Source organism: Microcaecilia unicolor, chromosome 1 (genome assembly GCF_901765095.1).
Source record: "Microcaecilia unicolor chromosome 1, aMicUni1.1, whole genome shotgun sequence".
Classification (NCBI taxonomy): Eukaryota; Metazoa; Chordata; class Amphibia; order Gymnophiona; family Siphonopidae; genus Microcaecilia; species Microcaecilia unicolor.
The window spans coordinates 713,245,709-713,268,077 of NC_044031.1; the positions used below are offsets into that span (position 1 = coordinate 713,245,709).

Below are 22,369 nucleotides of genomic sequence, written 5' to 3' on the forward strand. Positions count from 1 at the left end.
GAATGATAGAGAGCACCTGAAGAAAACTGGCAAGACTTGATGAGCCAATTGGTCTTTACCTGCGTCATTTTACCATGTTGCAATGTAAGTGTATAGTAAATTCCAAGCAGGCTTTGATAAAATCTAGGTCCATGCAATTCGTTATTGCTGTCGTTTAGTTTTTATCAGTAAGAGATACATCCTGATTGCAGAGCTATTTGCATCTTAAGAAAACAGACCAGTGCAGTGGAAGTTCAAAGGTGTTCTCTGTGAAGGGCTTGTAGTATCTAAGTGTCACTTAAGAGCCCTTCACAAGCTGAGACACGCCTCCTCTCTCACTGAATATTAACATGATGAATTATTACTTCAGTAACAGCTGTACTCCGTACGTATATCACAAGAACATAACATCCCCTTATCATCAGCTCACTTCTATTTCTGAACAGCTCTCTTCTGGTTGACCTTTTCATCCGCTCTGATAGAATTCTATCAGCATATCCTTAAGAGAACTCTTTCAGGACAAAGTAAATATTAGGGGAAAATGAAGAAATTTCAAGAGACCTCAAATCATGGTAAGTCATGTGTGCTTCAACTTTGTAAAGAAATAATTTCTTATGAAAATGAGCAAAGAAAGGCAGATGAAAGAAAGTATATTTGATGTTATAAATACTATAGAGATGTGTATGTTGTCGTGGTTTAGAAAAAGTGGCATATTTCTCAAGGTTTTAAACAAATGTAATAAGATAAATTGCTTATTTCTTGCCTTCATAGAGTAAGAAACTTCTGTTAAAGTGTGTCTAGTAACAATATATAGTGCATCAGAATAAGCTGAGCACAACAGACACTAGTTAGAATTGAGAAACTTGGGTCTCTCTATATACTTTACACTAGAAAAAGTGAGCGATATAGAACAGCGCACTTAACGGTGTTGTTAGTGTGTAGCTGATAAAACCATTGACATTGCAACAGCAGCATGTCCTAGGCTGCATAACATTTAGACCTGTAATCTGGCAATGAATAAGTCCTGGTGCATGCCTTAACTTAGGGGCCTATTTACTATGCAGTACTAAGCAGTTACCCCTGTGTTCTACATATTTCACCTGGATTTGCACACCAAACTTTGGGAGTGCTCTGGAGATGCACAAACAAATTTATTGGCTAAAGCCAATTAACATCAATAACTGGATGCTAATGAAGTTAATTGGTGCCCATTAAAATTTGCATGTGCCTCTGGCTATGCACTATAAGGCATGGCACCAAACTCTACTAGCACACAACTCAAAAGAGGGTGTGGCCATGGGCGTCTCAGGGCATTCTGAAAAGTCGCAGGCATAGTTACAGAATACTGCCTCAACATGCCTAATTTGAGTGCCAGCATTTACACCAGGTTTCAGCAGGCATAAGTCTGATACCCAAAGTTAAATATGGGAATCAGCGCTAAGCACGATTCTATAAAGGGCTGCCCTTTATAGAATCACGCTGAGTGCTGATTTTTTTCTAGTAGTGAATTTTGAGCATCATTTATAGAATTCCCCCTTTAATGTTGGAATTATCATGGGCCCACACTTATAGCACAGCAGCTTGATAGCACACTTTAATTCTCATGTTAAATGCCAAACATGGAAAGGGTATTTACTGCACCTTAAGGTTTATATGGAGGTAGTTACCACATGCTGTTACTAAAGCAAATAATGAGACACAGTTAATGCCATCTCAATAGGTAATGCAATTAGTATGTGATAAGTGCACTGTCTCTGCATAAACTGTATAGAAAAGATTTGAGAACCATCCCAATGGTTAACACAGAAATTTCCTGTCATTGTGTGGTAACTTTGGCAATTACCATGCAGTAACTGTAAAACTTTACTGCAAGTGAGTAAATGGGTCCTGTGGAGGTGCATAATCGAATGGGGCGCCCAAGTTTTCCTGAGGATGTCCTCGCAGGACGTCCCGGCGAAGGGGCAGGGAAACCCGTATTATCGAAACAAGCTGGGCGTCCATCTTTCATTTCGATAATACGGTCGGGGACACCCAAATCTCAACGTTTAGGTCGACCTTAGAAATGGTCGTCCTTAGAGATGGTTGTCCCCGGTTTTCGGCGATAATGGAAACCGAGGACATCCATCTCAGAAACGACCAAATGCAAGCCCTTTGGTCATGGGAGGAGCCAGCATTCGTAGTGCACTGGTCCCCCTCACATGCCAGGACACCAAGCGGGGCACCCTAGGGGGCACTGCAGTGGACTTCAGAAATTGCTCCCAGGTGCATAGCTCCCTTACCTTCAGTGCTGAGCCCCCCAAAACCCACTCCCCACAACTGTACAACACTATCATAGCCCTAAGGGGTGAAGGGGGGCACCTACATGTGGGTACAGTGGGTTTTGAAGGGCTCACATTTACCACCACAAGTGTAACAGGTGGGGGGGGGGGATGGGCCTGGGTCTGCCTGCCTGAAGTGCACTGCACCCACTAAAACTGCTCCAGGGACCTGCATACTGCTGTCATGGAGCTAAGTATGACATTTGAGGCTGGCATAGAAGCTGGCAAAAAATATTTTTTAAGTTTTTTTTTAGGGTGGGAGGGTGTTAGTGACCACTGGGGGAGTAAGGGGAGGTCATCCCCGATTCCCTCCGGTGGTCATCTGGTCAGTTTGGGCACCTTTTTGAGGCTTGGTTGCAAGAAAAAATGGATCAAATAAAGTCGGCCAAGTGCTCGTCAGGGACGCCCTTTTTTCCATTATCGGCCGAGGATGCCCATGTGTTAAGCATGCCCTAGTCCCGCCTTTACTATGCTTCCAACACGCCCCCGGAAACTTTGGTCGTCCCCTCGACGGAAAGCAGTTGGGGATGCCCAAAATTGGCTTTCGATTATGCCGATTTGGGCGACCCTGGGAGAAGGACGCCTATCTCCTAATTTGTGTTGAAAGATGGGCGCCCTTCTCTTTCGAAAATCAGCCTGATAGTATCGCTGCACAGGTGTTTAAGTTATTAACGGGCTGATTTTCAAAAGAGAAAAACATCTCAAAAACAGTATAAACCCCTCTGAAGGGACACCACCTTGGTGTGGTGGAGAGGATTGTGTGTTTTGATGACTCAGAGAGCAATGCTGTAGGGGTACCCATAACAGACATGCCTCTGAGGGAAACCAGACAAAGTGTCCCACCAGGACAAGACAGCTCACGGAAATGTGTGGCAGGGAGCTCCAGGGTGATCTGCTGGGTTAAAGGGGATAACATAGTGAAACGCAAAAGGAAAATATGCTCCTGTCTGCCTGCAGAAGCATTACCTTCAAAATTGGTCCAGCAGACCCTGGAATAACTTTGTTGCACTGGTAAGCAAGGAAGAAGCCAGAGGTCCAGAGCTGAGTGAGGAAGGATCCTTTCAGGCAATGTTGGAAATCTGAGCCCTGGCCCATATGAGACTCCTCACAGACCCAGAAGTGAGGGTGGGATAAAGTTGTGGAGAGCTGTAGTTGATACCAAAGAGTTTGCCATGAGGTTTCTTGAAGGAAGTGCCACTCAACTTGGCATTTTGCTCCCTGCAAGATGATATTTCCCTTCGAAGAAGGGTTTGAACGAACCAGCTGCTGTTCAAGCTGAGTCTATTCCTGATGTGAATGGAGCTGGAGATCTACAACACCTGAAGGAGCAACTTCAGCAGGTAATATTACTCTGAAGGAGATATGGTTAGCATTTGGAGCCCTTAAGTTGACCATGGTGGAACTAGCGACGTAGCTAGGTGGGTAACCAGGGGAGCAGCCGCTTCCACAAACTAACTTCCGACGGCACCTATTTTTGCTTCAATCTGTCACATTTAAAATACATGCTGGCACCATCTGAAGTCCACTCCCCGCTCCCCACACGCCCTCAATCTGGCTATGCTTCTGAGTGGAACAACTAACTTATTGGAAAGTCTACAATCTCTTCAAGCCCATGCATGCTCTCATACTAAGTTCTATCAAGGCAAGATGCTAGATTGAAGGATATAAGAAAAACAGTCTGATTTACAAATGGTGCAGAATGCTGTGCTTAAAGGAAATATGGTAACTCAGTGGAAGTTGGAAAGGTTGGAAAACTATGAGGTGTTTAAGCCTCTGCTTCTTAAACTTCTCTAAATCATCAGTACTATCACCATTGGAAATGCTGAAGAAATATCTTATTGAAGTTTTTAAGATCTCTATGCCACCCATTATGCGAGCTTACTGTGTTGGTGAAAGAGGTTGTGGCCTTAATGAAGATAGGGGAGGGGAAGGGAAGTTGCTTGTCTAAATTTGACAGATTTTGAGAGAATTTCCAGGCTGTATTATCTAAAGCTACTCTCATCATTACCTTTGCATTAGATCCCGACCATGTTTGGGGTCTACATCTACATTTCAGCTATAAAGATATATTGTTTTGGGATCACAAAGTTTTTGTATTTCCTGACATCTCTAGGACAACACAACTTAGGAAGAGAGCCTTTTTGGTACTTAGACCTTAGTTGGAAGCCCTAGGAGGGACATTTTTCCTACAATATTTGTGTAAATGTATTGTTACATTTAGGGGTGAAATCAGGTCTCAACTGGCCTCCATTGCAATCTGATCTCTTATAGTGGATAACACACCTGCTAATTGAAGTGAAAATTCTCTTTAGCAGCTTCAATTTTTTTTTGCTCTATTAAGAAATTACTTAGAATTTATTATTTGGATTTTATTTGGATAGCGACTTCTAACTTTGAGTTTCCTTTTCTTGCCCTCCCCCCCCCCCCCCCCCCCCTCACCTACACACACATATATATTTCTTTTTAATTAATGGGGTTAGTTTATAATATATTCTGTCATATGTAAATTTTCTTAACTATTGCATTTATAAATGTGATATTTTTTTCTTATATTTATATATTTCTACTTTCTGTTTTCAAGTTTTATACTTGTGGTAACTATTGGGCTCATTTTCGACATAAATCGGAAGATGGACAGACATCCTTCTCACAGGGTCATCCAAATCAGTATAATCGAAAGCCAATTTTGGACGTCCCCAACTGCTTTCCGTCGCAGGGATGGCCAAAGTTCAAGGAGGCGTAGCGAAGGTGGGACATGGGCGTGCCTAACACTAGGACATCCTTGACCCATAATTTAAGAAACAAGGACGTCCTTGACGACACTTGGACAACTTTACCTAGTCGTGCTTTTCTTAAGACCAAGACACAAAAAGGTGCACGAAATGACCAGATGACTACCGGAGAGAATAGGGGATGGCCTCCCCTTACATCCCCAGTGGTCACTAACCCCCTACCACCCTCAAAAAATATCTTTAAAAATATGTCATGCCAGCCTCAGATGTCATACTCAGGTCTATCACAGCAGTATACAGGTCCCTGGAGCAGTTTTAGTGGGTGCAGTGCACTTCAGGCAGGTGGAACCAGGCCCATCCCCCCTACCTGTTACGTTTGTGGAGGAAAACAGCGAGCCCACCAAAACCCACCACAAACCCACTGTACCCAAATCTAGGTGCCCCCCTTCACCCATAAGGGCTATGGTAATGGTGTACAGTTGTGGGTAGTGGGTTTGGGGGGTTTGTGGGGCTCAGCACACATGGTAAGGGAGCTGTGTACCTGGGAGCAATTTCTGAAGTCCACTGCAGTGCCCCCTAGGGTGCCTGGTTGATGTCCTGGCATGTCAGGGGGACCAGTGCAGTACAAATGCTGGCTCCTCCCATGACCAAATGGCTTGCATTTGGTCATTTCTGAGATGAATGTCCTTGGTTTCCATTATCGCCGAAAATCAGAAATGACCAAGTCTAGGGACGACCAACTCTAAGGACGACCAAATTTCAGGATTTGGGCATCCCTGACCGTATTATCGAAACGAAAGATGGACATCCATCTTGTTTCAATAATACGGGTTTCCCCGCCCCTAGATGGGGACGTTTTGCAAGGACGTCCAAATCGAAACGAGGACATCCCTTTCGATTATGCCCCTCAATGTGAACTCAAATAAATAAAAAATATATATAATTTTAAAAAACGGCATAAAGTAGCATTTGGATGTTTTTCTCCATAAAGACATCCAAATTGTGATTTTCCAAACTCAGACTTGAGATGTTTTTCTCTGCAGTGTGTCCAAATCACAAGCTGGCATGCTGAGGGCATGTTGGTGGTAGGATTTGAGTGTTCCCAAAATTTGAACTTTTTTCTGCCATAATGGAACAAAGCAAAAACGTCCAAGGCTAAAAGTTAAGATGTTTTGGTCTAGGCCTGGTTCAATCATGACTAACCCCCCTGTTGACTAAGCCACACTAGCAACTGCCGAGCGGCAATGCCGACAGCCCATTCAAAATGAATGGGCTGTGTCGGCATTAGAGCATGGCAGCCGCTAGCTCAGCAAAGTAAACAGGGGGTAAGTCACAAAAAGGTACCCTAAATGACCAGATGACCACTGGAGGGATTAATACATGACCCCCTTATTCCCACAGTGGTCATTGACATCCTCCCACCCCCAAAGATGTAAAAGAAACAGTACATATCAGCCTCTATGACAGCTTCTGATGTTATGGCCAGTTCTATTAGAGCAGGAAGTAGGTCCCTGGAGTAGTCTAGTGGTTGGTGTATTGGACTGCAGAGAAAGGGACCCAGGCCCATATCCCATGCTAGCTGTTACACTTGTGGTGGAAAGTGTGAGCCCTCCAAAATCCACCTACTGTACCTATATATAGGTGACACCTACAGGAGTAAGGGCTATTGTAGTGGTGTACAGTTGGATATAGTAGGTTTTTGAGGGCTCACTATACAATAAAAAGGGGTAACAGTGAGATGTGTACCTGGGACCTTTTATGTGAAGTCCACTGTAGTGCTTATTAGGATACCCCACTGCTCTGCTGGGATGTCTGTGTGGCCAGTCTACTAAGAATGCTGGCCCCCCATACATAGTAACATAGTAGATGACAGCAGAAAAAGACCTGCACGGTCCATCCCAGTCTGCCCAACAAGATAAACTCACATATGCTACCTTTTGTGTATACCTTACCTTGATTTGTACCTGTCCTTTTCAGGGCACAGACCGTATAAGTCTGCCCAGCACTATCCCCGCCTCCAAACCACCAGCCCCGCCTCCCACCACCAGTTCTGGCACAGACCATATAAGTCTGCCCAGCACTATCCCCACCTCCCAACCACCAGTCCCGCCTCCCACCACCGGCTCTGGCACAGACTGTATAAGTCTGCCCAGCACCATCCCCGCCTCTGCCACCCAATCTCGGCTAAGCTCCTTAGGATCCATTCCTTCTGAACAGGATTCCTTTACATCCCAATGGTTTGATTTTGTGTGTTTTTTCCTTGGACTTAAATTCAATACTGAAAACAGTCTGGATAAAACTTTATCTCTTGAAGTGTCCACCTACATTTTTCTGCAAGAATTTGATGAACTATTTCTGAACATGCAACAAATCAGCCTGAGTTCTTGCATTAACAAAGCTCACATTTCTGTCTCTTTTGGGGGAAATGTTGTTGGATGGATAGAGGTAAGGGAAAAGCTATTTCTCATGACGAAGATCTGTTTTTATATCCTCTTATGCTTTTTAATCTGCATGATGAAAAATAACATCAAGAACATCAAGACATTCAGGTCAATATTTAAAATCTGCAGTTAGCCTTTCTTTTAAACACTGGCCATGGCATTTAAATGTGTATCCAGATATTCAGCATTGATATTCAGATAGCAGACAGAGATGAATATACATAAAGCCCTGTATGATGCTGTTCTTTTTTCTAAGTGTTTCTTTCTAAAATGCCTGTTGCCTCTGGACATATCAGCACATGTATTTCCTGGTTTCCTGAAATACACGCTCAGGACTAAATTCAATATATGGTGCCCAAAATATTGACACCCAAAAAAAGAAAGCTCTTAGCGCTATTCTATAAACGGTGCTCAAAGTTAAGTAGTAAAGCTACATATGAAAAAGGTGTGAGGAAATCTAATTAAATTTATAGAATAGCACTTAGCACAGGGAACGATGACTACTTTTAAGGCAAAACCATTTACACCAATGACACCCTAGTGTAAATCCCCACACTTAAATTAGGCATGGATCCCCTTTATTCTATAAGAGCACATAAATTGTGTGAATGCCCCGATCCGCCCATGACCCACCTGCGGCCACATCCCTTTTTGGATCCACACGTAAATTTTATGCAGATACACCCACATAGATTTTAATTAATGCCAATTAACACTGATAATTGATTGTTAGGGCCCAATTATCAGTGCTTATTGGCTTGTTATTCAATTCAGTGGCATAGGAAAGGGGAGGTGGGGCGGTCCGCCCCAGGTGCACGCCGCTGGGGGGGGGGTGTCGGCTCCGCTGGTTCCCTGCTCCCTCTGCCCCGGAACAGGTTACTTCCTGTTCCAGGGCAGAGAGAGCAGGGAACCAGCGGAGCCGACGCAGCGCCCAGCAACGTGCACTCGGGGCGGATCGGCCTGCCTGCCCGTCCCTCGCTTCTCAATGTAAGTAAAAATGCGCTCCGGGGGGGGGGGGTGCGCGCCGGAGGGGGGAGGGTGCACCGTGCTGCACCCAGGGGAGAGGGTGCACAGCGATGACCCGCCCCGGGTGTCAGCCGCCCTCGCTACGGCACTGATTCAATTAAATTGCATGTGCAAATTTTAGCACCATTTATAGAATTCAGGTGTCAATGTACAGCACAACCTTTTGCAAAATACTTGGGGAATTGGAAACATTCTGACCTGGGCATCCCAATTCCTATCTTTGCACCCTATGCAAAATTGGGTTTCTAGTCAACTAAATCAATAAGGTAGATAGTGGGCTGAATCACTGGCAGTGATGTGGAAAGTTCTCAGTTCAGTCCTTCAGTTGGATCTTCCGGGGCTGACTGAGGATGCCACATAGGCAACGTTCACAGACTTGAGAGGCGAGGAAGGCCTGATCATTCCTTAAGGACCTGTAATTACAGGGTTCAGGAAAAAGTCCTCCTTTACTTATTAGTCATGAGCATGCCCAGATTTATTTAGATTTTTGCTCACACCTTTTTCAGTAGTAGCTCAAGGTGAGTTACATTCAGGTACACTGGATATATCTCTGATGCAGGAAGGCTCACAATCTAAGTTTGCACCTGAGGCAATGGAGGGTTAAGTGACTTACCCAAGATCACAAGCAGCAGCAGTGGGATTTGAACTGGCCACCTCTGCATTACAAGACTGGTGCTCTAACCACTAGGCCACTCTTCCACTGCCACTCCACAGATTGAGTTCAGTGCAATTTATATTAAGAGATCAAGTACTTTGTTACATTTTAGATTCAACACATTTCAGAAAAACATTGTTACATTTTAGGGTCATAACGGTTGTAGTTGGGGGGTATTGGGTGCTGTACACATTATCCCTCATTCCCTAACATATTTTCTGAATAGATGAGTCTTCAACTGTTTATGGAAAATTCCGTACTCTGATATTGATCTTAATGTCACTGGTATATCGTTCCACCATTTTGCTGATAGATAGGATAAGGTTGTTGAGTGTTTTTTCTTAAATCTGACACCTTTTGTTGATGGAAATACTAGGTCCAGGAGATTTCCTTTCATTCTTCTCAGTCTTGTTTCGGGTAGTATTATCCAACAGTTTAGATATTCTGGCATTTTGCCACATAGAAATGAGTGTATCATGGTGCAGAGTTTAAAAAGTCCTCTCACTTCAAACGATAGCCAGTGTAATGTGATGTACAGAGGAGTTACGCTCTCATATTTTGATTTAGAAAAGATCACTCTAGCTGCAACATTCTGTACCGTCTGTATCTTTTTTTTTTTTTTTTATAATTGATGTTGCACAGCCTACATATAATATGTTGCAATAATCGATTTGTGCAAGAATGAGAGATTGTACCAATAGTCTAAAATTGTCTCGGCTGAAGCAATGACGTATTCTCCTGATTTTTTTTCTTTAGTACATTGAAGGCTTTTTTAACCATTTCCTGACATTGTTTATCAGAGGTTAGGTATCTGTCAATCATTATCCCTAGTATTTTCAATTCTTTTTCAATTTTCAGTGGTATTCCATTGAAGTGTAGTTGTATGTTTGACACATCCATGAGAGGTGCTGTGATTACTGAACTCTATTTTATCACAATTCAGTTTAAGATACAGACATGATGCCTATTTGTCAACCAGCATCAGACCATGGTTGAACAGTGTGTTATCACCTTTGTCTTTATGAAAGGGAAAATACAGTGTTATGTCATCTGCGTAGGAGAAGCAGTTAATTCCATTCCTCTCCATAAAGAAACCCAGGGTAGACATCAGGACATTGAATAAGATTGGTGATTAGGGAGGGGGGGGGGGGAGATCCCTGTGGCACCCCAGTGTGTGCTGTCCAATCCTTTGACAGGGTTCCACCCCATTTCATATTGTAATATCTGAGGGTGAGGAAACCTCTTATCCATTCCAAAACTATGCCAATAATTCCTAGGGATTCTAAGATTTCCAGGAGTAGCTTATGGTCTATTATATCAAAGGCACTTGAGAGGGTCAAATTGCATCAGTGCTATTTGGTGGCCAGTACTCACAATTTTCTTGAATGTGTGAACCACATTACCTAGCAGTGTTTCTGTACTGTAGCTTTTCCTGAAACCAGATTACTTTTGATGTAATAGATTGCAGTGTTCCACAAAATGTGTTAATTGTTCTGCGACTATACCTTCTATGATTTTGATATGTATGGTATTGAAGCCACCGGTCTACAGATGGTGACATTTCCTAGGTCTCCTTTCTGATTTTTTAGGATTCGGGTAAGTACAATTTTGCCAAATTGTCTTGGAAAAGAGCCTGTATTTAAGGATTCTTTTATCCGTGTCATTCCTAGAGCAAGATAACGAGGGATTTTTCAGTAAATAGACTGGACAGGTATTTAATTTGTCTCAATAGGTGAAAGGTTTGACCATTTTTTATCTGCTGCACATTCTCTTGTCTTCTGTCTTATGACCTCTCCACTGGAGATAATTTCTTTGGAATGATTAAGATTTATTGCCTTCCCTTTTACAGTATTTCTTACATTTTTTATTTTGTCTTCAAAGTGTTGAGCTAAACAATTTGCAGTGGGTAATGTGATTGTTGTTTTTATTAATTCTTCTGGGATTCATTAGGTGTTCCATTATCTGATATAGTTATTTTTTATATGTTGTTTTTATTAATTCTTCTGGGACTCATTAGGTGTTCCATACCTGATATAGTTTTTTTTAATCTGGTCTACCTTTCCCTATTTTTTCAGAAAAGTACTGTTTGGCTACTTTATTTTGAAATTTGTATATATTTACCATTCTTCTCCAGTCCTCTCTAGCCATATTACTCTAGGTTTTCCACCATATCCTCTCCAGTTTCCTACAGGATTGTTTCAGTTTTAGTAAGGTTTCATTAAACCAATGTTCTTTACTCCTTTTTATGACCTTTTCAGTGTTGACTCTAAAAACTGTTCCACTGGGTGATGGTTACTTAATAATCTGATTCTTTCAGATTTTCTTCCACTTTACTTTGTTATGAATTTTTTTGCGTACTGCTCTTAATTCCTGTTTAGTTATCTTATTCTTTTTTCCTAAGCGGTCTTCTTGCCAATATACTACTACCTGTGATCAGTAGTGGTCAGACCAAATTCAGGGCAATCAGCCTCTATCCTCTATCTTTATTTGGACCTCAGAATCTGTACTCCAGACTACAAAGTCTAGCTGGTGGCCTAATTGATGTGTTCCTTGGGCTGGAATTATCTTAATGTTTATGTTTTCTAAAAACATTTTAAAGTCCTTGGTGTTTTTCTCATCATCTAAATGAAGATTTATGTCACCTATAATTAATTGTGCTCTGGGTTTTAGACTTTGGGTACTTGTAAGTTAATAGAATTCTCCTTTGGCCTTTGGAGGGCAATAGCATATAGTACATTTTATTTATTTGCTCACACCTTTTTCTGTAGTAGCTCAAGGTGAGTTACATTCAGGTACACTGGGTATTTCTCTGTCCCAGGAGGGCTCACAAACTAAATTTGTACCTGAGGCAATGGAGGGTTAAGTGACTTGCCCAAGATCACAAGAAGCCGCAGTGGGATTTGAACCGGCCACCACTGGATTACAAGACTAGTGCTGTAACCACTAGGCCACTCCTCCAATGTACTGTAGCATATTACTGTACTGCACTGTACTATAGTACACTACTGTAGTAGTGAAGCGTCTCTCTGATCCTGCATGATAATAATTCTAAGCAGGATGACTGATAACTCATCTCAATCTGAACGTTAAAAAATCTTTTATATATTATTGCCATCCCGCCACCTCTTTTGGATGCACGAAATACATGTGTGATTTTATATCCTCCTGGTCAGAGGTCCTGTAGGAATGGATCCTGTCTTGATTGTAACCATGTTTCTGTCACAAACACCAATCTGGGCTGTTCGAGTTCCAACCAGCTCCTCACTACTATGGCCTTGTTGACCAAGGATCTTGCATTGAAGTAGTAGCAGGGGACTGGCAAGACCTCACCATTCACAGTTGCATATCTATTTTTACTTATTTCAGTGCAATTTTCTGTTTATTGTTTTATCTCATGTCCTTTTTCCAATGTTGGTCCTCTTCTGTTATAACCCGGTAGTAGTGAGCCACTGTGCCCCGACTGAGCACGGCTGAGATGGAGTGATGCCGTACTCGGTCAGGCAGCCAGACAACCCCTAGCTTCACCTGGGAAGCGACCACCGTTCACCAAGAGTTGAGCTCTCAGCTGCAGGTGGCCACCAGGACTTCTGGAACCGGTGGGGTTGCACAGCCGCTGACCAGGATGGCAAGAAACAGACACAGTCCAGAACCAGAACTCCGAATAGGCAAGAATAGTCAAAAATCAGTCCAGGGTCAAGGCAGGCAGCAAACAAGTGAAATCCAAGAAACTAGCCAAAGTCCGGTACACAGGAAATCAGGAACAGAAGATAGCCAGCGAACAGCACTCCGACAACAACTCCTCAGAACAATTGAGGCCGAAGCAAAGAAGGCCTGGAGGCAGTGCTTTAAATAGTGAAGAAATCAGTGCAAACCAAACTCAGGTGAATCCAACATGGCAGCCCCCATAGGAGATCCTCCCAAGACCAGATATGGAGTTCCTTCCTGTTCTCGTTTAGACAAGATGGCTGCCCCCTCCTGAGCTAGCCAAGATGGCTGCTGCTCTTGCTCCAAGCCGGATGACGGCTGCCAGACTTAGGAAACTGAAACAGACCCTCCTAAGACTGAACCTTGTCCCTTTTGGACGGAGCTGCGGAATGACTTAGCCGGAAGGAGCATCGAACAGGTGAGGGACGTAACATCTTCTATCTTTATATAATATCTTAACCTCTATTGGACTATTGTATTTCTCCAAGTCGGGCGATGGAAAGCTTAGACTTCTAACATCCTCTCTCACAGTTCTTCCATAATAATTTGGGAGCCATTTCTCTAACCGGTTCTGCACTCCCGTGGCTGTACTGGCTATGCTGGCTATTAACAACATATACCACCATAATCTGTCCATTTTGGGGTATAGAGATTAGATTCTATCAAGGAGTTCTTGTATCCTAGTGGGAACTTTTCTTGTGATGCTGGCTGTTCTTCTCTGCGCCAGTCGCTGTGCAAAGGTGCACGCTAAGGCATTAGACATGGTGGCTGTATCCCCACTGCATCTGACATCAGTTCCACTGTGGACGGAGTTTGTTCCCACTCCTTCCCTCCGTGTTGTGGAATAGCCGGTTAACTTGGAAAAAACGGCTATCTGGATTAGTCAGTTTAGTTGGATAACCTGCTATCTTTGAGAGTGCTCATGCACATGATTGACCGGAGGATTTCTCTTCTCCCTCTCCATTTAGGCAGGATGTGGAGTCTCTGGGGCTCCCGCTTACTCCTGTGTATCCTTGCTGTGTCTGATGTCAGTTCTGGTGTGGACGGAGTTTGTTCCCACGTCTTCCCTCTGTGTTGTGGAATAGCCAGTTAACTTGGAAAAACCGGCTATCTGGATTAGCCGCTTTAGTTGGATAACCTGCTATCTTTGGGAGTGCTCATGCAGATGGTTGACCGGAGAATTTCTCTTCTCCCTCTCCATTTGGGCAGGATTTGGAGTCTCTGGGGCTGCCGCTCACTGCAGTGCACAATCCCAGGTTAAAATAGGGAAATAATCCCTAGTTAGATGCAAATTATGCTCTGTGAAATTATAAGGGAAAGGGGGAAAGGGAAATGGTACGGAAGGTATTTCAGAATCTGTAATTCAGGAATGTTTGTAGTTTGGAAGAAATGTAGGGGGCTGCAAGTTAATCACTTAACTCTGTGATTAATGTATTAATTACTATTCTCCCATTTACAGTGTCTCCTGTAAACATCTCCTGCTCTCTTCCACACTCAACCCCTGTCCTCTGTGCAGTCTAGCTCCCCCCCCCTTCTCCTGGTAAAGGGCCATTAAAACAGATGTCATATTATAAGGATCAGGTGCTCAACGTTCAGAGTTTCTATCTATCTATCTATTTATTTATTTATTTAGTTAGTTACTTACTTACTTATTTATGACATTTAACACTGTTATTGGTGCAGAGATTTTTTTTTTCTCCTGGTAATGGGTTTCTAAAACAGACATCATGTTTATTTATTTTATTTGCTGCATTGTGTTATGATTGGGGTCTGAACCCCTCTCAAACTTACCTCTTTCCTGGGGGTCAGCTTCTTAGCTGGCTTCTGTTTCTTTTCTCTGTCCTTTCTGAGCTGGCTCTGTCTCTCTGTGCTGGCAGCTTCCAGCAGCATGGGGTTAATTGTTTTACTTTACTACTGCACCTGTGTGTGTGTTGCCTGAGTTGCTCTAACTCTCTTTGGGTGTACTGGCTTCAAGTGTTTCACGGTTTTGCATTAGTGTGGGTTGGGCCTCTCTGGGTCAGTGTGCTTTTGCCTAGGTCTAGGGAGTGTGACATCATCAGGGAGGGCCTTGATAAGGAAGTGGTCTTGTTTCCTTCAGGGCCTTTGCAACAGTGGTGTTTGCTGTAGGTAGGGTGGTGCAGTGTGCACCTCTGACGTTGTGTCTAGTTTCCCTGCTTGCTTTTGCTAAGGGCCAGGTTAGTGTAACATAGTAGATGACGGCAGAAAAAGACCTGCATGGTCCATCCAGTCTGCCCAAGACAAACTCATATGTGTATGAGGCAGTGGGCAAAAGAAATTGGGATTCGAACCCACGCCCCCGAAGAGACTGGAGAACATTCGCCAGGTATGTATTCTGTATTCTGTATTGTAATCCTAGCTAGGAAACTGTAAACCAGCCCCTCAAAAATTGAGGGAAGGGGAGTCTGATCAACTCTCAGCGAAGGCCCTAGTAGCTTCTAGTCGTGGGGACTAGCAGTGAAACCGCTTGAGCTTATCTGTATCTGAGAAATCTGAAATTGTTGGGTGGGATTTTTTGTGCAGAATGTGTGATGCGTGAATGTTAAATGAGTGCGGACTTCTTATAACTGCGTTTCCAATTAACGCGAGTTCAATTGGCCAGTGACCGAAGGAAGCGATTGTTGTCTGTCTACCTAGTGTCTCGAGAGTGTGGACCCCTTACTGCACTCTCAAAAAAAAACTCCCTCCCTTTTGTGTGTTGTAACTGTAAGCATTATGGGAGGGAAATCGTCTAGACAAATTGATACTCCCCTAGATTGTATGCTTAAGAATTTCAAAAAAGGATTTTTAATTAATGATTATGGACAGACTTTAAGCTCAAGTACTCTAAGAACCTTGTGTGAAGTTGAGTGGCCATCTATGGGAGTGGGGTGGCCCTCTAGTGGCAGCTTAGATATTGAAGTAATCCGGAAGGTCTACAGCATAATTGTAGGAGAACCAGAATATTCTGAACAACTCCCCTATATAGATTCCTGGGACAGCCTTGTGACTGACCCTCCCTCTTGGTTGAAAATTTATATGGGTTCCCCAGTAAAATTCATGTTAGGCCGTGCTCAAAGAAAGATTAGAAAATCTAAACTGGAAGAGGGAAAGAGCCCCAGGAAGCCTACCACCCAATCGGTGGCTTCCGCCCCTACCCTGTCTGAGAAACCCATACTCTCTGATGACCCCTCAGATCTTGAGCCACCACCTTATGGCCCATTGTTGGGGTTCCGTGCCACCCCCAGAGATCCACGCCACCCAGCCCAAGCCTCTCCAGCACAGGCTTCTCCGGATAGCTCCTCTTCTGTGCAAACCCCGCCACATCCTAGGTTGGACTTTTCATCCGGCCTCTACCCTTCTGTGCCACATCCTTCCCTGCTAACCTCTGTAGACCCGCTTTGGGCTCCACTCCCTGACTCCTCAACTCCCGACAGCCCAGCCTCTCCTTCTAATACCCCTCCCCACTCATTAGGGGCCCGGCATCCCTTTCAATGGACTGAATCACCTGTGACCACCTCTCAGTCTATGAGTACCCCTCCCCATCCCTCAGGGGTTCAACACACCTCCACTGAATGGGTTAGACCTGCTGCAATCACTTTTGAGCATGATAGGAGGGTAGCTCCTAGCTCTACCTTAGATTCTATTCCCACCTCCTCGAGAGTTCTGCCACTCCGCCAGGTAACCATCACTCGACCGGATCCTGATAATGATGGTCAGGTTATACAGGCACAGGCCTACCAGTATGTACCCTTCACAACCACCGATCTCCTGAATTGGAAGACGCATTACCCCTCTTATACTGAAAAGCCTCAGGCAGTGGTGGACCTAGTGGCTAGCATTATGGCCACCCATAACCCAACCTGGACTGATTGTCAACAACTTCTCCTGACCCTCTTCACAACTGAGGAGAGGCGGAAGATTTTGCAAAATGCTGAGGCCATCACGCGAGCGCGTGCCCCCGAGGGGACACAGAACCTAGAGGAATGGGTTAGAGCTCGGTTCCCTCGCGCAGCTCCAGCTTGGGATCCAAATAATGGGCAGCAATATGAACTGTTGTCTGGCTATTGCCGGGACTTGCTGGAAGGTATGAGGAAAGGCATAAAGAGGCCCATTAATCTGGCAAAGGTCTCTGAAATTCTCCAAGGGGCAACTGAATCCCCTGGGGTCTTTTTAGAGCGACTAATTGAAGCCTACAGAACATACACCCCCTTTGACCCTGAGGCACTAGAAAACCAGAGAATGGTGAATAGCGCATTGGTGGCCCAGAGTATGCCAGATATCCGGAAGAAGTTGCAGCGTCAGGAGGGATTCGCAGGGATGAATACCACCCAGCTAATTGAGATCGCAACCAAGGTTTTCATTAATAGGGATCAGGAGGTGCGCCGAGAGGCTGACCGGAAGATGCAGAAGAAGGCCAACCTTTTAGCGGCAGCCATTACTAATTCCACCTTTAACCGAGGTCGACCTCTAGTTAATGGGAAGCCAAAATGGGACCCCGGACCGCCAGCCAGGCCCCGAGATTCCTTCAATCAATCCCGGCCAAGGGGGGAGAATCCCAGACCAAGATTGGAGAGGGACCAGTGTGCCTACTGCAAGGAAAGAGGGCATTGGAAAGATGAATGCCCCCAGAGGCGCCAGGGACTGAGAAGGGGCCCAGGAGATCGAGGAAGCCGAGGCCGAGTTCGAGAGGGAAGATATGAGCCTCCTGAATCTGACATCATCGGGATAGCCGAGATGGCAGAATGGGACGAATAGGACAGACCGGGTTCCTACAAACTGGGCTCCCAGGAACCTATGGTCAAGTTAACTATAGGGAGCCGCTCAATTCCATTCATGATTGATACAGGAGCTGAACATTCTGTTGTGACGGAGCGATTAGCGCCTGTGTCTGGAAAAACTGTCCGAGTGGTGGGAGCCACGGGGGTGCAGAACCGGAGGCCCTTTCTGACGACCCGTAGATGCCAATTAGGCTCACACACAGTCACTCATGAATTCCTGTATATGCCAGACTGTCCAATCCCTTTGTTAGGTCGAGACCTGCTGTCCAAGCTTAGGGCCCAAATTTCCTTTGACTCTGATGGCCAGACTTCAGTCTCCTTTCGGCCCCCGACATCTAGCCCTAAGGGTATATTGAGTTTCTGCTGCCCCCTTGAAGAAGAATGGCGGCTGCATCAGTCGCAGGGCCAAGTTGACCTACCCCTGGCAGATAGCTTTCAGGTCAGTGGGGTATGGGCAGAAGATAATCCCCCAGGGTTGGCCCGAAATATTCCTCCTGTCCATGTAGACTTACTTCCAAGTGCCCGGCCAATCCATCTTCGCCAATACCCAATTCCCCGAAAGGCTCTGGAAGGGATCCAAGCACACCTGAATCGTTTGTTATCCCATGGAATTATTCGACCTTGCCAGTCTCCATGGAATACGCCACTATTGCCAGTTCAGAAGCCAGGGACTGAGGACTATCGGCCAGTCCAAGACTTACGAGTGGTCAACAAATCCACTATTTCATTACACCCTGTAGTGCCTAATCCATATGTCCTGCTAGGATTGATACCTTCTGGAGCTACTCATTTCACGACACTAGACTTAAAAGATGCCTTCTTTTGTATTCGGGTGGCCCCCGCCAGTCAACTGCTTTTCGCCTTTCAATGGGAAAACCCAGTAACAGGAAGGAAGCTTCAGTATACATGGACCCGCCTGCCACAGGGGTTCAAGAACTCCCCCACCATTTTTGGGACTGCCCTAGGACAAGACCTTAAGACTTTTAAATCTGAGCCTTCCAGGCGAGTTTTACTCCAGTATGTAGATGACCTCCTGATTGCAGCAGTGACTCAGGAAGAGTGTTTTGAGGCTACCAGAGAATTGCTGGAGCTACTCTTGGATGCAGGCTATAAGGTCTCACGCTCAAAGGCCCAACTTTGTCAGTCAGAAGTGAAGTATCTGGGCTTTTGTATTTCCCAGGGAAGTCGGAGACTGGATGTCAGTAGGAAGCAAGCAGTTGCTGCAATTCCCCAACCCAAGTCCAGAAGGGAAGTTAGGGAATTTCTGGGAGCAGCCGGATTCTGTAGAATTTGGATTCCAAATTTTGCATTGATGGCGAAACCCCTTTACCAGGCCACAAAGGGGGGTGAAAAGGAACCATTTGAATGGGGACCTACAGCTCAACAATCCTTCATTGCCATAAAGAAAGCCCTACTCCAAGCCCCTGCGTTAGGCCTTCCTGATGTGGAGAAACCTTTCTCATTGTATGTCCATGAGCGACAGGGGGTTGCTCTGGGTGTGCTGACCCAGATGATGGGATCCTGGCAGAGGCCTGTTGCATACCTGTCTAAACAGCTGGATGGAGTGGCTAAAGGATGGCCAGCCTGCATGAGGCAACAGCAACAGCCTTACTGGTCCAGGAAGCTGATAAGCTGACCTTGGGGCAAGAACTGGTTGTTAAAGTCCCCCACGCAGTTCTCACCCTCATGGAGTATAAGGGCAACCATTGGTTTACAAATAACCGTATGGTTAAGTACCAAGCCAGCTTGTGTGAGAATCCACGGATACACCTGGAAACTGTGGCTACATTCAATCCTGCCACTCTTTTGCCAGCATCTGAGGGACCACCGGATCATGACTGTATCCAAATCATGGATGAAGTGTACTCCAGTCGACCAGATCTTAAAGATGTTCCTTGGAGGGACCCAGATGTAATTTATTTCACAGATGGAAGCAGTTATGTGGAGAACTCCAAGCGATTGGCAGGCTATGCTGTGGTGACAGAAGACAAGGTGATAGAAGCAAGAGCCCTGCCCCAAGGAACTTCAGCCCAGAAAGCAGAACTTGTGGCCCTCATACGAGCTCTGGAGCTAGCAGCAGGACTGGTGACCAACATTTATACTGATTCCAAGTATGCCTTCACAACTCTACATGCTCATGGAGCTTTGTATAAGGAAAAGGGACTCATAAATGCCGCAGGCCAACCTGTTAAGTATGGACCTGAAATACTTCAGCTGCTAGAGGCTGTTTGGGCCCCTAAGAAGGTAGCGGTCATTCACTGCAGGGGACATCAAAGGATAGATACTCCAGTGGCCCGAGGGAACCGTCATGCTGATCGGGTGGCCAAGGAAGCTGCTCGAGGACCCCCAGCAAGTACTGTGACTCCCCTGTTCCAAATTCGACTGCAAGAATGGACGCCTATGTACACCCAAATGGAAGAGAAATGGGCTCAAGAGGAAGGTGCAGTAAGGAGATCTGATGGCTGGTTACATCTCCCTGATACCAGAGTTCTGGTGCCACGCCACCTAGCTTGGCCTGTAGTGTCTCAAGCTCATGACCTATCACACTTAGGGAAAACAGCACTAGCCCACCTACTCAGTCGAGTAGTGGTGCTGGAAGGATTGGATAGTCTGGTTGCCACTGCTTCTGCCCGATGTACTCTCTGTGCCCAGAATAATGCTCGTCAGGGACCCCGTATTCCACCAGGAGTTCAGTCTAGGGGACTAACACCCTTTGAGTCTCTAGTTATAGACTTCACAGAAATGCCCAGGAGCGGTAGGCTCCGATACCTTTTGGTCATGGTCTGTACCTTTTCTGGGTGGGTGGAAGCATATCCTACAGTCACTGAGAAAGCCACAGAAGTAGCTCGAGCCCTCCTTAGGGATGTCATCCCCAGGTATGGACTGCCCCTTGCCATAGGTTCAGATAATGGTCCCGCCTTTGTTGAAGCCACACTTCAGGCCCTGTCCCGCGCATTACCTGGAAATTGCATTGTGCCTACCGTCCCCAGAGTTCAGGGCAGGTTGAGCGGGCAAACAGAACCTTGAAAAATAGCCTAGCAAAGATTTGTCAGGAAACCCAACTGAAATGGCCACAGGCACTGCCACTAGCCCTCTTCCGCCTCCGATGCACCCCAACTAAAGGAACAGCCCTCTCTCCCTTTGAAATTGTGTATGGGAAGCCCCCAGCCATTTTGCAGGGAATTAAGGGAGACATAGGGATTTTAGGGTCTGCCCAGGTGCAGGAGCAGGTAGCCCTCTTGGGCAGGATAATTTCTGAGCTTCAGTCTTATGTGAGAGAAATAAACCCTGTCCCCTTCCAGGCTCAGGTACATTCCTTCCTGCCAGGGGATAGAGTTTGGGTGAAAGACTGGAGGCTCCAGCCTCTGGGGCCCCGATGGAAAGGACCTTTTACTGTTTTGCTTTCTACCCCTACAGCTGTGAAGGTTGCAGGGATAACTCCATGGGTCCATTGGTCTCGAATTAAGTCTGCTGACCAGACTGAGCCCAGCACGGATCAGACGGAGCCTAGACAGTGGAGAGCAGAAAGAGATCCTGCGGAGCCATTGAAGTTGCGCTTGACCCGAACCAAAGAATCTACTAGCTGAAAAGAAGGGTCAACTGCATACTGCAGGAGCTGCTGAACTTCGGCTTCACACTGAGACTCTTTCTTGTCCAGATTCTGGCTTTCTTGGAATTTGAGAGCTTGATCCTTGTCAGTTGAGGGTTTATCCCAACTGGTATAAGAACTCAAAGACTGAGAACATTATATGAGAATAATCTGTGATTAGCACAGACTGTTGAAATATTATTGCTTAATTAGTTTGCTGTATTTGTTTTAGATTAGGAAGAAAGAAAATGTTAGTAGTTTGGATGCTTTTGTTGTTTTCTACTCCTTGCCTCCTTTTTCCTAATACCCCAACTCGCTCTAACCTTTGGTTACACTCAGTCCAGGAACTAATTAGCCAGGCAAAGATTACTTCCCCTTGTATTGTGTGTTCCCAATTTTCTCCTTATACTACAGATGTCCCAGCTGTACCTGTTCCTGTGCAGCTCCCAGCTCTTATACCTCCCTACTTCTCGAGTTCAGGCCCTTGGAGCCAGGATTATACTTGGTGGTCCTTTTATAATGCTACTTCCCCCTCTGATTCTTCTCTAAGGCCAGTCTTTACGTCTCCCTATCCAGCTTCTGGAGTGTTTTGTTTAACAAGAGACATCTCAACTGTTCTTCCCATTCCCTGTAACTATACTAATGTTCTCCCAGAAAAAGGGGAATCTGTGTGGGTAGTTTCTCCAGGTACTCCTATGTGCCCTACTACCATACCTGCAGATTATGACCAGGGTGATTATCTGGCTCCTAACCTTACTATTGAGAAGACTATAGTGTCCCGGCCTATTTTCTACTTTCATAAGTCCCCGGGGTATGAAGGGGTTGCATCATATGAGCGGTCTGTCACAATTGGGGATTGGCACCTATGGTGTACAAAGTCTCCATTTCTTCTTAGTTCCCCCTGGGATAGGGGCTCGCATTATGGGCATCCTAGTGTCCATCCTGTGCCAACATTTATTGGGAACTTTCCTCACCCTCTCCTTGGTCATTACTGGCTCTGTGATAATGTCCTCCACATGATTCTTTCCCCCACATATGATTTTTGTGTATTGGTAACTTTGAATTATTTTCCTAAAGTTATTCCTCTCCTCAGGCCACCATCCCCGCACCGTTCTAAGCGAAAGGCCTTGTCCTTACCTTCCTCCG

At 45.3% G+C, this 22,369-nt stretch overlaps 1 protein-coding gene across 1 annotated transcript in view; it reads left to right on the plus strand.

The window, feature by feature from the left end:
- Positions 1-414: 414 nt before the first annotated feature.
- Positions 415-22,369, plus strand: part of MAPK6 (mitogen-activated protein kinase 6) — a 148,145-nt gene continuing 126,190 nt past the window's right edge. The window contains exon 1 of the mRNA XM_030189344.1: positions 415-551. The gene's annotated coding sequence lies outside the window, so the exon portion shown is untranslated. The remainder of the gene's footprint in view (positions 552-22,369) is intronic.